The sequence below is a fragment of the Dipodomys merriami genome, unplaced genomic scaffold (genome assembly GCF_024711535.1).
Source record: "Dipodomys merriami isolate MVZ:Mamm:240054 unplaced genomic scaffold, mDipMer1.0.p SCAF_1852, whole genome shotgun sequence".
In the NCBI taxonomy this organism is placed as follows: domain Eukaryota; kingdom Metazoa; phylum Chordata; class Mammalia; order Rodentia; family Heteromyidae; genus Dipodomys; species Dipodomys merriami.
In genome coordinates, this window is record NW_027203218.1 from 13,020 (window position 1) to 27,652 (window position 14,633).

The 14,633-nt window shown below is 44.9% G+C and overlaps 2 long non-coding RNA genes across 2 annotated transcripts; both read left to right on the forward strand.

Annotated features, from left to right (window-relative positions):
* The first annotated feature begins 431 nt into the window (after positions 1 to 431).
* Positions 432 to 4,308, forward strand: LOC138830196 (uncharacterized). Its single transcript, XR_011372911.1, has 3 exons — positions 432 to 514; positions 926 to 1,150; positions 3,863 to 4,308. It is a non-coding gene; the product is annotated as an uncharacterized lncRNA (long non-coding RNA).
* A 1,027-nt stretch (positions 4,309 to 5,335) lies between these two features.
* LOC138830197 (uncharacterized) lies at positions 5,336 to 13,618 on the forward strand. Its single transcript, XR_011372912.1, has 4 exons — positions 5,336 to 6,010; positions 6,437 to 6,552; positions 9,395 to 9,548; positions 10,999 to 13,618. It is a non-coding gene; the product is annotated as an uncharacterized lncRNA (long non-coding RNA).
* The last annotated feature ends 1,015 nt before the right edge of the window (positions 13,619 to 14,633 follow it).

The following is a 14,633-nucleotide window of genomic DNA, read 5'->3' on the forward strand; positions in this document are numbered from 1 at the left end:
TTTAGAAGCTGAGTTGAGTCATTACAAAGTCTCCAATCTCAGGGTAGGTTGTAATTAGATATAGACCATGTTAAGTGAAAAGGGCAGTGTTTTCACTTCTGCCCAAGGATAGGCTCCACTGAGAGATGTCCCCACCGTGGCCATCCTAGAATGCCTAGTCTCCAAGTAGGACAAGGGCCATTGGCCAATGTCCTCGTGGTCCTCACATGGTTGCCATGGTAGCAGTAGAAGCATCTGTGGATGGGCCCAGAATTCCTTGACAATGATCCTCCTGGCCCAAGTGCATAACTGCCGGTGGGTTTGCCCTGGGCTCTGATTGGCCCATTTTCTCACTGATGTCAATGGCCTGACTTCTGATTGGTCCAGTTCCTCCTGATGTCACAGGCCATTGTGAGGTATGCCCAGCAGGATACATAAGAGGCAATTGCCCTCCAACTCTGTCAGTTACAGCACTGGGAGCTTTTCCTTGGTGACCCGCTGGACTAAGTCAGAGCTACTTGGTTGCTTTCTTTGGGTATGGGGGTTGTGTTTGTCTTGTTTGGGTTTGGGGATTTCATTTACTAGTCTGGGGGTTGTATTTACTTGTTAGTTTACCTTTTCGTAAGATTTATTAGTTGGCAACTTCATTGAGATCATCTTAGGTAATAGTTAAGCTTGATCACTTGTCATCTCAGCTGAAAGATGGTAATGTACAACAAAGTCTCCTTTAGCTCTTCCCCCAAGAAGGAGTTGATCACTGTACAACTTGACAGAGATCATCGACTATGGCTGCTATGGCTATGTCAATCTGGCCCATCACCGCCTCACAGACACCACAGTGGTGGTCAAAGTTCTCTGAAAGAAAGAGCTGGAAAGCCATGAGATAGAAAATGAGGTGGCCTTTGTGAAAACTGTACGTCACCCACACATCATCTGATTATTCCAGGTGATGGAGAATGAAGACTGTGTGTACCTTGTCACTGAGCTGGCCACTCGGGGTCATCTCTTGAGGTGGATCAAAAAATCCTCCTCCAGCTACCTTTTAGAGTTTGAAGCCAGGAGGCTATTCAAACAGATCACGAGTGCTGTTGACTACCTTCATGAGAATGGAATTGCACACCTAGACCTGAAGGCCAACAACATCCTATTGGATGCCAATCTCAATGTCAAGGTCAGTGAATTTGGGCTGAGTGACAGGGTGACCTACACAAATGTTCCTACACAAAATGTTCGATGGGTACCAGGTGGACATTTGGGACTTAGGCGTGCTATTGTATGTGATGACAATGAGAAAGTTCCCATTTGAGGGGAGTAATATGGCTGACATAGGGTTACAAGTCCTAGAGGCCAGTACACTGTTCCCCTTCACCTATCTGCAAAGAGACAAGATCTCCTTTCTAAACTGCTGACTGTGGACTTCAATCTGAGGCCTGCTATTGAGGAGATAATGGAACACCCATGGCTGGCTCTAGGTGTGGGATTTGGCCTGCTTCCTGATGAGCCACTGCCTGGCAAGCTGGATCGCATTGTCAGAGTCATGTGTGACATGGGGTACAATGTAGCTGGCATTGAAAAGGCAATCCAGGACAGAGAATTCAATGAAGCCATGGGCACCTACCTGCTCATCCAAGAAAACTTAAAAGAGAATGCCAGAATTGTGGAATCAAAACTGATGCTTTTGGATAGTCCATCTGGCACAACTCCTGAGGACAATCCCACCACAACTCTCCCTCCACAAAGGAGAGCCAGCTTTTTTGCAGGACATAACGCCTTCAGCTTGTCCTCAGAATTTCAGTTACACAATGATGATGATCAGTTACCTCTCAATAAAACCCGAAGTGCCAGTCTGCTTGTCTTTCCTCTCTACTCCCTGCAGAGCTACAGTTCCAGCTTAATGTTGGGCCAGGATTCTTTTAGCTGCTTGACAGAATGGAGCATTCACACTCAGTGGAAAATGCCCTTCCCTCTGGGCAGCCTTAGGGGGAGGCCACAGCCCCCAGGTGGAATATTAGACAGGGCTGGAGGAGGGTGGCTAACAGGATAGTCACCATATTTCGCAGAATCTGCTGCTGTGTGAAGGCCCCAAAGTAATGTCCACAGATTGAAAGTAAAGCTGTCCCAGAGAAAGTGGTGCAGAACTCTGAAACAGCACAATTGAAAACCACCAAACTCAGACTTTCAGGGTGACTCTAACTGGGTTGTGGAAAATCTGAGAGGTGTGGATTTGAAGAGCTGCAGGAGGAGAAGGAGTCATGCAGAAAGTTCACACTGCAGAAGTCTCTGGCCAGCATGGCCAGGTTGTGTGACAAGTGCTAGGGGATTCTCCAGCTGGGATTCCTTCCCAAGAAAGGACACTGCACTGGCTTTCCAATGCTAAAAGATAAGCTGAAAGGTGATCTCAAGCTGCCTGTACTTTCTGAGCTGGCTAATTCCACATCGATCCCTTACTTGAGTATTGTCACTTCATTGAACAACCTTTCACATTTGTCCCTTGAACACTAAAGATGCTTTTGTCCCAAATGCTGCAGCAGGTCATCATCTCACCTTTTATGTATGTTGCTTGTCTGCCTATTTACTTTCTAGTTCATTTATTTAGGTTTAAAGTGAGACCCTTGATGCTATAGGAGCCCATGGATCTGAGGGGCAAGAGGCATCCTGGACTCTGCTTCTCTTTCAGCAGTCTTCAGGTGAAAGGGTACAACTCCTGAGCACACTAGGTACACTGGCTGGGTTGGAACATAAGAGCAAATCTTCACTGGGAATGGAGAGGGACCTGTCTCCATTCACCCCATACACTGTCAGTGGTTTCTGCCCCAACTTTCCTCCTATTCAATGCAGTTTTCTGTGGGTGTGATTTCTATCTAAACCTCATCATTATCCCAACATAATACCATCATCCAAGAATCCCTTATTTCAGACTTGTTTATTTGCTCACAGTCAAAGAGACCCTATTACCTAGACAGGTTGTTTGATTTGCAACTTCTCCCCCTCCCCAGGAGCCCCCATTTTCTTTAAGGGGAACCAGAATGTTGGGTTAGCTGTGTTTCAAATAAGAGAACAGTCTGAACAACCAGAGTTCCTGTTAGACTGGCAAAATATATGAAGTAGAATGATACCCCTTCCTTCAAGGTAGAGGTGAAGAAACCTGTGAAGGAGCAGGATTCCTGAGAAAGTATGGAGATACAGTGGTGCCTGTGGATGGATGCCTGGGTGGGCTTTGCTAGTGGGTGGACCTTGGCTGGGCTGACTGTTTCTGAGCATGAGCAGAAACTCGGTAAGATTGGATGTGGCCCTCGACCACTGCGTTATATGTGTTGGCTCAGCTACCGGGGGGGGGGGTTTAACAAGGGAGTGATGGGGAGCAGTTGGGCACACGTGGCCTTTGCTATTTGTGCTCTGAGTCAATAGGCTGAACCTGCAGAGCACACATGACATTTGTGGAAGGAAGTGAGCTGGAGCTCCTGGTAAATCAGATTCAGCTCAGGGCCATTTGGGAAGCAAATCTCCCCTCAAAGAATGAGATGGGATTCTGGTGGGCCAAAAGGAGGGGCCAAAGGACAGCCCAAGGAGGGCCAAAAGAGGGTAAAGGATGGGCACCTTATTGAAAGACAGGACTGACACTGATGCTGTATTACAACTCAGAGGAGGATGGCCAGGAAAGGAACTGAGGAATCCTGAACTCCACATGGACCAGTGTTTAGTGAAGAGGGTGGGTGGGGAGGGAAGTACTGTGAATTTCCTTGATTTCTCAATGCTTTTTCTTTTCTCTCCATGTTTGTTTGTTGTGTGTTTGTGTCTGTGCACCTGTACTGGCTCTGGGACTTGAACTCAGTGCTTTTCTCTCTGTCTCCTTTACTCTCTCTCCTTATCTTCCCCTTCTCAGCTCTCCACCCCATTCCATCTACCTTCCCTACTTTTCTTTCTCCCTCTTACATTCCTCGTATTCTTCCCCTTTCATTCTTCCCTCTCCTCTTCTCTTCCTATTTCCTCCTCCTGAAATCTTCCTGTTCCATTCGGTCTCCCTCTCTTCCTGCTCTTGAATCAGTCTCTGACAATGTTTGTTTCTCTGTCTCTCCTCTCTCTGTCTCTCTCTTTCTCTCTTTCAGTTTGTATGGTCATAGCTGGTTCTCTACCACTTGAGTCATACCTCCCGGCTTTCATTTCTCTAGTTAATTGAAGATGGAATTTCCTAGAATTGCTGTATCTGTAATCTTACAGGTGAACTTGTGGGATAGCTAGGATTACAGGCAAAAGCCTCCAGCATCAGGCAAACACATTAGACTTTGTTAGTTTGGTGTAGCAGAGGTTGTTTTCTCAGTTATTATGAAAGGGATTTGTGTACTTATGTAAGGGACAGCTGTGCGAGGGACACCTTACAAATGGTTGTGGAAGGAAGGGGGTGGTGGCATAGTGTGCAAATGGACAGGGAGGAAGGGACATGTGCACTGCACAAAGGGTCAGCGCTGAATGTTCTATTTTGGTAGAGATTCTGGGAGTCTCCTGAGAGGCCCCCAGCTGACACCCGCTTCCCCAGAGCACAAGGTTGTGGGCATGATGCTTCCTTTCCCCTGGCAGTTCCAAGGGGAAGTGTCTAGGCCTCATGGAAGAGTAGACCCTAATTTTTCTGCTGAGGAAACTGGCATGCTGGGGGAGCTGATGTTCAAATATTCAACTATTCTTTTTTTGTGGGGGGGGTCCGGTCGTGGGGCCTGAACTCAGGCCTAGGCACTTTCTCTCAGCTCTTCAGCTCAAGGCTAGTGCTCCACCACTTGAGCCACAGCACCACTTCCGGCTTTTTTCTTTTTGCTGAGGAATCGAACCCAGGGCCTCATGCATGCAAGGCAAGCGTTCTACCACTGAGCCACCTTCCCAGCACAAATATTCAACTATTCTAAATGTCACATCTCCATTTTAGGAATCACAAAGTGAATGAATTAAAATAAATTCCCTTCCTTTCACCTAGAGGTGGTGAAGGAACAGGAGACCTGAGAAAGCATGCCTATATAATGGTGCCTGTTGATGGACCCTGTCTGAGCTGACTGCCTTCCCACATGAACAGAAATCCGGTGAGAGTGGATGTGAGCCTTCATCACTGTGATGTTTGTTTTGGTTCAGCCAGGGCACTATATTTGCACAGAGAGTCAGTGCTGAGGGCCCATGCTGCCCTTGGGTGACAATGTGGGATGGGGAGGACTTGGGCACAGCAGGCCTTTGCTATGAGGGGACTGGACTCAGAGGGCTGAGCCTGCACTGCATAATGATGAGATTTGCAGAAGGAAGGCTGTGGCTCCTTGTAGACCAGTGGCGCCGCTCAGGGGTATTTAGGGAACAGAACTCTTCTCAAAGAATGAGATGGGTTTCTGGTGAGAGAAGCAGTGAGGCCAGAGTGGTCATATAGCAGGCATCTTGGTGATAGACAGTGTTGACATTGATGCTGAAGGAGAGCTGAGAGGAGGAAGCTAAGGACTCTTGTACTCTGGATGGAACCATCTTCAGTGAAGAGGAGGGTGGGCAGGGAAGTAATGTTGATTTCCATCTTGTCTCAGTCCTTTTGTTTTATTTACTTTCTTTTTGTTTGTTGTATGCATGTGTTTGTGAGTGTGTGCTGGTACTGGCACTTGAACTCAGTGATTTTCTCTTTCTCTGTCTCCTTTGCTGTCTCTTTTTTCTTTCCATTGCCTGTCTCTCTCCCCTTTTCCAGCTAACTTCCCTCCAGGTCATTCATCTTCTCCTCTTCTTCCCCTTTCCCTCTTCTCTTGTTCTGTTTCCTCTCTCTTCCTCTGCCTCAAATCTTTTTCTCTCCTACCCCTCTATATCTTTCTCTTTGAGTTTGCATGTTCATAGCTGGTGCTCTACCACTTGAGTCACTTGAGTCCAAGCCAACATTTTTCTTCTTAATTGAAAATGGAGTATGCCCAGGATGGCTTTAACTGTGATCTTCTGAGCATCAGCTTCTGGGAGAACTATGATTACAGGCATGATCCACCATCAGCAGCAATGCTTCTGACCTCGTTAACCTGGTGTTGCACAGGTTTGTTTCTCTGATTGAGAAAAGGGATTTAGGTACTTATCTGAGGGCTGTCCATCAAGGTGTAAGAGACAGCTTGAAAATGGTAGGGGAAGGAAAGGGTTGATGGATTTTGGGGCAGAATGGACAGGGAGAAAAAAACGTGCATGGTGCAAGTATGTCAGCACAGAGAGAAGTCAGAGGTTTTGTAGAGAACCTATGCATCCGCAGAGTCCTCCCACTGACACCCCCTTCTCCAGAACACCAGGCTTTGATCAGTTCTTATTTGAGGTCTTTAGGCCTCATGGAAGAATACCAGAGCCCAATTTTTTTCCTTAGCGAATCATCTTGCTAGGAGAACAGAGTTTCAAGTCTGAGAACATTCTGAACATCCAGAGCCCATTCTGAATGACAAAAATGTATGAATTAAATACTTTTCCTCCTTGTCAGCAAGAGGTGGAGAAACCTGTGAATGAGCAAGAGACCTAAGGAAGTATGAAGATATAGTGGTGCCTGTGGATGGACCCTGCCTGAGATGACTGCATCTGGACGTGAGGGAAAATTCGGTAAGATTGGATATGTCCTTCCAGCACTGGGTTATTTGTATTGGTTTAGCCAGGGCCATGAGATTTCCACAGAGAAGGTTTGGTGCAAGCTCCTGCTGTCTGCCCTTGGGTGACAAGTGTGTGATAGAGAGGATTTGGGCACACCTGGCTTTTGCTATGTGTGCACTGATGTGAGGAGGCTGAGCCTGTAGAGAAAACTGATGAGATTTTCAGCAGGAGGTGGACGGGAGCTCCTGTTGGATCAGTGGTCCAGCTCAGGGCTATTCGAGTGCATATCTCCCCTGAAATAGCAAAATGGGATTCTGGTGAGAGACCAAATAAGGGCTCCATGAGGGAAAAGATGCGTACAGGGTAAATGACTGGGTGGACACTAAATGTAAAGGAGAAGTGACAGGAGGCAGGTTAAGAAGGGAGCTGAGGAATCCTGAATTCCACATGGGCCGTTCTTCAGTGAAGAAGGTGGGTGGGAAGGAATTACTGTTGATTTGTAAGATGGCTTTAATTTTTTCCTTTTGTATGTTTGTTGTGTGTATGTGTTTGTGAGTGTGTGCTGCTACATCTCAGTGCTTTTATTCTTATGCTGTTTCCTTTCCCTTCTCTGTCCTCTCTCCACTTTTCTCACCTTCCCCCTGCCTTGCCCCGCCATCTCCCTTCCCTTGTTTTCATTCCTCCCATACCTACTCCTATTCTACTTCTCCTGTCCCTCTACTTGTTCTCCTACCCTCTACCATTTCCTCTCCCTCTCTTCCTGCTCTTAAATCTGTCTCACTCTCTTTCCCTCCCCCTCCCTCACTCCTTCTCTCTCTACACATCTCTCCCTCTTTCCCTTTCTCCTTCTCTGTCTTTCTCTTTCTTCTCTCAGTTTTCATGGATATGTCTGGTTCTCTTCTGTTTGAGTCACGCTTCCAGGCTTGCATTTCTCTAGTTACTTGAAGATGGTATCTTCCCAGCCTTGCTGTAAATGCAGTCTTCAAGTTGTCAACTTGGGAGATAGGTAGGATTACAGACAAGAGCCTACAGCATCAGGGAATGCAATTGACTTTGTTAATCTGGTGTGGCAAAGGTTGGTTTCTCTATTTTGAAAGGGTATTTGTGTATTTATGTGAGGGACAACTGTGTATGGTTCACCTTACAAATGGTTGTGGAAGGAAGGCAGTGATGGGTTGGTGTAAATGGACAGGGAAGGATGACTTTTTTGGAATCACAAAGTGATTAAAACATACTCCCCTCTTTTCAGCTAGAGGTGATCAAGGAACAGGAGACCTGAGGAATTATAGAGATAAACTGGGGCCTATGGAAGGACATAGCCTGGATGGACTTTGGTTGTGGATGGACCACACCCATGGATGGACCCTGCATGGGATGACTGCCTTCCCACAAGAAAAAAAATTGTTAAGATTGAATATGAGCCTTCACACTACAATATTTGTATTGGTTCACCTAGGGCATTTAGAATTGCACACAGAGGCAGTGCTGAGGACTGATGTTGCCTTTGGGTAACAAGTGTTTGATGGGGAGGAGTTGGGAAAATCTGGCCTTTTCTATGTGTACAATAGGTCAGGAGGCTGAACCTGCAGAGGAGACTAATGAGTTTAGCAGCAAGAGGAGGGCTGGGGCTCCTGGTGGATCAGTGGTACTGCTCAGGGCTCTTTGGGGAGAGCAGATCTCCCATGAAAGAACAAAATGGGATTCTGGTGAAAAATTCAATGAGTGCCACAAGAGGGAAAAGATGGGTACATGAGAAATGACAGGGTGGACACTAAATGTAAAGGAGAAATGACAGGAGCTGAGGAATCCTGAATTCCACATGGACCATTCTTCAGTGAAGAAGTGGGGTGGGAGAGAATTACCATTGATTTCCATGATTTCTCAATCCATTTTCTTTTATTTTTTCAGTTTTGTTTGTTGTGTATATGTGTTTGTGAGTGTGTGCTGGTACATCCATGCTTTTTTCTTATGCTCTGTTTCCTTTCCTTCTCTGTACTCTCTCCACTTTTCTCACCTTCCCCCTTCTGCCCTCTCTCTTAACCTTGTTTTTATGCCCCCCATAACTACTCCTACTCTATTTCCCCTGTCCCTCTTCTTATTCTTCTCATGCCCTCATTCTCATTCCCTCTTCTCATGCCCTCTTCTCATTCCCTCACCTTCTCTTCCTGCTCTCTGGTGTTCCTTATCTCTCCCCTTCTCCCTCTCTGTCTTTCTCCCTTTTTTTCTTTCTCTTTCAGTTTTCATGGTCATGTCTGATTCACTGCTTGAGTCACACTTCCAGGTTTGCATTTCTCTACTTAATTTTCCCAGACTTGCTGTAAATGCAGTCTTCTAGGTGGCAATTTGTGGGATAGGTAAGATCACAGGCAAGAGCCTACAGCATCAGAGAATGCATTGGGCTTTGTTAGTCTGGTACGGCAAAGGTTTCGTTCTCTCATATGAAAGGGATTTGTGTACTTTTCTGAGGAACCACTGTGTGAGGGTTACCTTACAAATCGTTTTGGGAGGAAGAGGATGGTGGGTTGGTGTAAATGGACAAGGAAGGTTAACTTGTGCACTGTACAAGTGCATTGAAAGGTGTTAGAGTCTTAGTAGAGATTCTATGAGTCCCCAGAGAGGCCCACAGATGACTCCCCATTTCCCAAAACAGCAGGCTTTGGGCATGGTTCTTCCTTTCCCCTGGCAGTTCCCAGTTAAAGACTAAGCCACATAGAGGAATTCAGAGCCCAGTTCTTCCCCTTACAGAACCAAAGATCTAACTTAGCCAAGTTTTAATATTTGAACATTCTGAAATCAAGAGTTCAATTTTGGAATGACCGAGTGTTTGAATTAAAATACATTCCCTTCCTTTCAGGTAGAGGTGGTCAAGGAACAGTTCAACTGAGGAAGCATGGTGATCTACTGTGCATGTGGATGGATGGGGCTGGATGGACTGGGGTTGTGGATAGATCACACCTGTGGATGGACCCTGCGTAGGATGGCTGGCTTCCCACAAGAACAGAAATTCAGTAAGATTGAATATGAGCCTTCACTACTAGGATATTTGTATTAGGTCAGCCAGGGCATTAGATTTGCACACAGAGGCAGTGCTGAGGAGTGATGCTGCCTTTGGGTGACAAGTGTGTGATGGGGAGGGGTTGGACACACTTGGTGTTTTATATGTGTACACTGGGTCAGGAGGCTGAGACTGCAGAGCAGACTGATGAGATTAACATCAAGAAGGAGGGTTGGGGTTCCTGGTGGATCAGTGGAAATGCTCAGGGGTATTTGTGGAACAGAACTCTTCGAAAAGAATGAGATGGGTTTCTGGTGAGAGAAAAAATAAGGGCCAAAATAGGCCAAATAATGGGTACCTGGTGCAAGACAGGGTTGATACTGATGCTGCAGGAGAGCTGAGAGCAGGAATGTAAGGAATCCAGAACTCCTCACCAATCAGTTTTCAGTGAAGGGTGGGTGGGGAGGGAAGTACTGTTATGTCCATTATTTTTCCATACTTTTTATTGTCTTTCTTTTAGTTTATCATGTGTATGCATTTGGGAGTGTGCTGGAAGTAAGGCTTGAAGTTTGTTCTTTTCTCTTTCTGTCTCCTTTCCCTCTGTGTCCTTTCCTTGCAGCCTCCTTCTACTGTCTGTCATCTCTCTTATGCCCACATTCCTTGACTTCCCCTACTCTCCTCCTTCTAATCATTTTTTCTCCATTTTCCATTCCTTCTAACGAGCTCCTTTCTCCTGAATCTGTTTCTCTGTCTTTATGTATGTGTGTATGTATGTATTTTTCTCTGTTATTCTCTCTGTTCATTTGAGTTCTCTTTCTCCATCCCTCTCTCTCCCTCCCTCAGTTTCTCTCTCTTGGCCATGGGCATGTTTCTCTCTAGTATTCTCCCAGTGGAGTCACACCTCTAGGTCTGATATTTCTACTGCGTTGGACATGGAGTCTGCCCAAGCTGGCTTTATCTGAAATCTTCTCAGTGTCAGCATGTGAAATAATTAGGGTTACACACATGAGCCTTCAGCCTTCAGTTGGTTTCTTTGTTTTTACAAAGGAATTTGTGTACTTGTGTGAGGGACAACTTACAAATGTTTGGGGAAGGAAAGGGTGTTGGTTTGGGCTGCAAGTGGAGAATGGACAGGTAGAGAATTACATTTTCACAGTGCTAGGGGGTCAGCCCTGAGAGGTGTCTGATCTTAGTAGAGATCCTGTGAGTCCCCAGAGAGGCCCTCAGCTGACACCCCCTTCCCAGAGCACCAGGCTTTGGGCATGGTGCTTCCTTTCCCCTGGCAGTTCCCAGGGGAAGCCTATAGGTCTCATGGAAGACTAGTAGGGCATGATTTTTGTCCTCATGGAACCACAGTGGGGAGAAAACTGAGTTTCAAATATTAGAACACTCTAAACTTGCAAAGGTGATGTCTGACATTACAAAGTATACAAAATAAAACATTTTTTCTTCCATTCAACTAGAGGAGAGAAGCCTTGGAAGGAAGCAAGACACCTGAGAAACCATGGAGTTACAATGGTACCTGTGGATGGACCCTTCCTAGGACATAGAGAAATTTGGTAAGACTGAATATGACCCTTTGCCCCAGGATTATTTTGCTGATTCATCCACAGGCATCAGACTTTCCACACAGAGGTACTGCTGAGGGCTGATGCTACCCTTGGGAGACAAGGGTGTGATGGGGAGGAGTTGGGCACACCTGGTCTTTGCTATGTGTGCACTGGGGTCAGGAGGCTGAGCTAGCAAAGCCAACTGAGGAGGAATTCACGAGGAGATGGGCTACAGCTCTCGTCAAATCAATGGCCCAGCTCAGGGGTATTTGAGGAGAAGAGCTCAGATCAAAGAATGAGATGGGTTTCTGGTGAGGGAAGCAATGTAGGCCACATTGGGCAAAGGATGGGCAGCTTGCTGATAGACAGAGATGGCAGTGATACAGAAGGAGAGATTTGCGGAGGAAGCTAAGGAATCCCGAAGTCCTTAAGGAGCAGTGTTCAGTGAAGAGGCTGGGTGGGGATGGAAATATTGTTGATTTTCATAATGTCTCAGTGTTCTTTCTTTTCCTTTTTCCTTTTTGTGTGTTTTTCTGAGTATGTGCTGGTACTGGGCTGGCTATCAGTGCTTTTTTTCTCGTCTTTCTGTTCCTTCTCCTTCTCTTTCATCTCTTCCCTTTTCCCATTGTTTCTTGCTTTACCATCTCTCTTCCATCCTCTTCTTCCACCACATACCATCTCCTACTGCACTTCCCCTTCCCTTCTTCCCCTCACCTCCTGCTTCCATTTCCTCTCCCTCTCCATCTGGTCTTGAGTCAGTCTCTAACCCTGTCATTTTCTCTGTCTCTCCTCTTTGTCACTCTATTATTCTCCTTTTTGTGCTTTATTTATTTGATTATTTATTTGATTAGTATTTATTTTTGGTCATGGGGCTTGATGTCTGGGTCTGAGCACTGTCCCTGAGCTCTTCAGCTCAAGGTAAATGGGTCTACAACTTGAGCCATAGCACCGCTCTGGATTTCTGGTGGTTAATTAGAGATAAGTATCTCATGGACTTTCCTGCCAGGGCTGGCTTTAAACCTTGATCCTCAGATCTCAGCCTCCTGAGTAGGTAGGATTATAGGTGTGAGTCACCTGCACCTGGTGAGTCACCATGAACATGATGTACAGAGGGGTTATATAAAAGAGTGCATTTCTCTCTGGGTGCTGGTGCATCCTAGTTACTCAGCCTTAGGATCATAATTCCAAGCCAGCCCAGGCACAAAAGTCCTTATAAGACTCTTATCTCCAATATCCACTCAAAAATTTAAAGGAATCATGGCTCAAGTAGTAGAACAGTAGCCTTGAGCCATAGAGGATCAGGGACAGTGGCCAAGCCCTGAGTTCAAGCCCCACAACTGACAAAAAAAAGAGTGTATTTGTTTTTAAAGATTGTTATCCCTTCCCTCGCTCTGTCATTGCCACTCAAAAGTTGTATTGTTCATTTTCACCATAGGGTCTAGTAAGTAGTGCTGATCTAATCCATTATTCTGATTTATACCCCTTCCTCTTCACCCTATCACTTTCCCTCTCCCTGTTCCACGCTCCCATGCTTCTTTTTACTTTCATGATCTTTTTAAACTGTCCTTTGTTTTCTTTTTTTCTAATTTATATAGTGAGAGAGTATTTGCTTTTGTGAGACTAGATTATTTCATTTAACAAGATAACCTTTCATTCGATCTATTTTCTAGCAAAGGAAGAGAATTCTACTCTGTTTATGGCTAAGTAATACTCTGTTGCCTATATAATATTTGATATAATGTCTATAAGTATGTTATACTAATGTATTTAGTATATTTCTTTAAGGGGGGATCTGGTCGTGGGGCCTGACTCTGGGCCTGGGCGCTGTCCCTCAGCTTTTCAGCTCAAAGCTAGCACTCTACCACTTGAGCCACAGCTCTACTTCCGGCTTTTTTCTTTTTGCTTATCGGGTACTGAGGAATCGAATCTAGGGCCTCATGCATGCAAGGCAAGCGCTCTACCACTGAGCCACTATCCCAGCCCCTGTATTTAATATCTTTATGTTTATTTATCCTTGTGATGATGGTCATTGAGGCTATATTCATGATTTGATTGTTGTGTACAATGCTAATATAGTTGTGAGTACAAAAATAGCTCTGTGGTAAGTTCTTATTAGTATGTAGCCATCGTATGGCTGTATTGTATGGAAAATTTCATTTCATGAGGCATTTCCCTGCTGATTTCCATTGTCATGAACAAATACATTCCTACCAGTATCCTGGCTACATTTATTATCTCTTTTCTGGAGATAGAATGTCTATACTCATATATTCCTTCATGCAATATTTTTCTGTTGTTGTACAAAATTATGTGGTTTATTATGACACTTCTACACACACACACACACACACACACACACACACACACACACACACACACACACAGAACATTTTGATCCTATTGTCCCCTCATCACCTTCCCTTGTCTCCACTTCATACTTATCTGATTCTTCCTCCACAAAATGGTCTCTCAATTAGGTTCCTATCTTTTCATTGAACTTATCAATCTAGATTCTACATAGGAGAAAAATATGTGATATTTTCTGTCTGCCTTACTTTAACATGATGATAGCCAGTTTAATTCATTTTCCTGCATATGTCATATAATTTCATACATATTTATGGCTGAAGTAATACTCCATTGTATTAGCATGCACCTTTTTTTATCCATTCATCTGTTGATGGGCACTTAGGCTGACGTACAACAACTCTTCACAAAGGGACAAAGGCCAAGCACACCTTTTGGTGGGGAGATGCAAAATCCACTCTTGAAGATAAGTGGGCTTTTGGGTTTTTTCCTTGTTGTTAGTATTGGGGCTTGAAGTCAGAGCACCTTGTGTGTTTTGTTGTTGTTGTTATTGTTAGTACTAGGGCTTGAACTCAGAGCTTGGTGCTCTTTCTTACCCTATACCCACTCAATACTGGTGCTCTATCACTGCAGCCACACCTCTATTTCTAGCTTTCTACTGATTGATAAGAATTAATACATCCCTTTGATTTGTCGACGTAGGCAGGCTTTGAACCTCAATCTTCAGATCTCAGTCTCCTGAGTACCTAGATTATAGGTGTGAGCAACCAGTATCAGGCTCACGAGAATGTGTGTTTATGGGTTTATTTATTTTTATGTAGTTGTGTAAAGGAGTTTCAATTCCACAAGGTAGATTATGAATGTAATGCATCATGATCAAAGTCACCTTTCCATCCTTCTATGCTGTCTTTCCCCATGATGTGAGTTTTGTGATCAGATAATATCCTTTTACTTTTCAGCAAAAGGCTTTTAGGGAGGATGGCTTATGCCCTGTCTTTTGACAATGCTTATTCCTTGATTCCTTGTCTTTTGTACTGTCCTTTTATAAACAGAAGAATTAGGTTGTCTCTCGCTATCCTCTGAAATTTGTCACAAGTATTGAAATTCTCTGGTTTACAGAGAATTCACCCACTTTGTCCCTTTACCCACTTTGTCTCTCAGTCTTGTAAGTTCATGGTACCCCAAATAGTTCATCCAGCTTCCCTGAACTTCAGACCTATAGAACTAAAGTTCTTTTTTAG